Source organism: Herpailurus yagouaroundi, unplaced genomic scaffold (assembly GCF_014898765.1).
Source record: "Herpailurus yagouaroundi ecotype Mexico unplaced genomic scaffold, PumYag 141, whole genome shotgun sequence".
Classification (NCBI taxonomy): Eukaryota; Metazoa; Chordata; class Mammalia; order Carnivora; family Felidae; genus Herpailurus; species Herpailurus yagouaroundi.
In genome coordinates, this window is record NW_024412396.1 from 16,963,508 (window position 1) to 16,964,310 (window position 803).

General features: G+C 38.1%; 1 non-coding gene across 1 annotated transcript; it reads left to right on the forward strand.

Moving 5' to 3' along the window:
- Positions 1–249: 249 nt before the first annotated feature.
- Positions 250–352, forward strand: LOC121032518 (small nucleolar RNA SNORA5). The gene has a single exon (XR_005791340.1). It is a non-coding gene; the product is annotated as a small nucleolar RNA SNORA5 (small nucleolar RNA).
- The last annotated feature ends 451 nt before the right edge of the window (positions 353–803 follow it).

An 803-nucleotide genomic window follows, 5' to 3' on the forward strand; every position in this document is an offset into this window, starting at 1 on the left:
CTTAATGATTTTCTTTGCTGTCAATTTTTATGATTAATCTGATTGATCTTCTGCTGATATGTTAATAATACAGACCTAATATAGCAAACTATTCAGTTTCATTCTCTGCTTTTCATCATGACCATTAAAAACAATAGTGTACATTATTTCAGTAGATTTACAAGTTAGGCTCTTTATATCAATTTTAATTTCTTCTAACTAGACAGAAAATTGCAAAATATAGAAGAGCTCTAAAAATAATACCATTACCATAGTGAAGTCGAATTCAGCCCCAGTCCCATTATACTGGTAACTGACCCAAACGGCTGCCACATGCCCTAGAACCCGGGGATAAGTTTGTCTGCAGACAGGGCAAAAAAACAGACAAACAAATAAATACTACTATTCTGCCTTCAAGAGTTAATCACTTGTAACATTTTTGTCATCCTTTTCTAGTTAATGCATTTTAAGTAGTCATTCAGGCAATTAAGAGACAAATATTAATTGGGGCACCTGGGTGGCTCAGTCAGTTGAACGTCTGACTTTGGCTCAGGTCATGATCTCACGGCTCGTGAGTTCAAGCCCCGCGTCAGGCACTGGGCTGACAGCTCAGAGCCTGGAGCCTGTCCCAGATTCTGTGTCTCCCTCTCTCTCTACCCCTCCCCCGCTCATGCTCTGTCTCTCTCTCAAAAATAAATAAACATTAAAAAAAAATTTAAAGAAACAAATATTTATTGATTGCCTACTATGTGCTAGTCATTGTTCTAGGTATTGGCAATACTACTATAAACATAAGAGTTAAAATGTCTGCTCCCGGGGCGCCT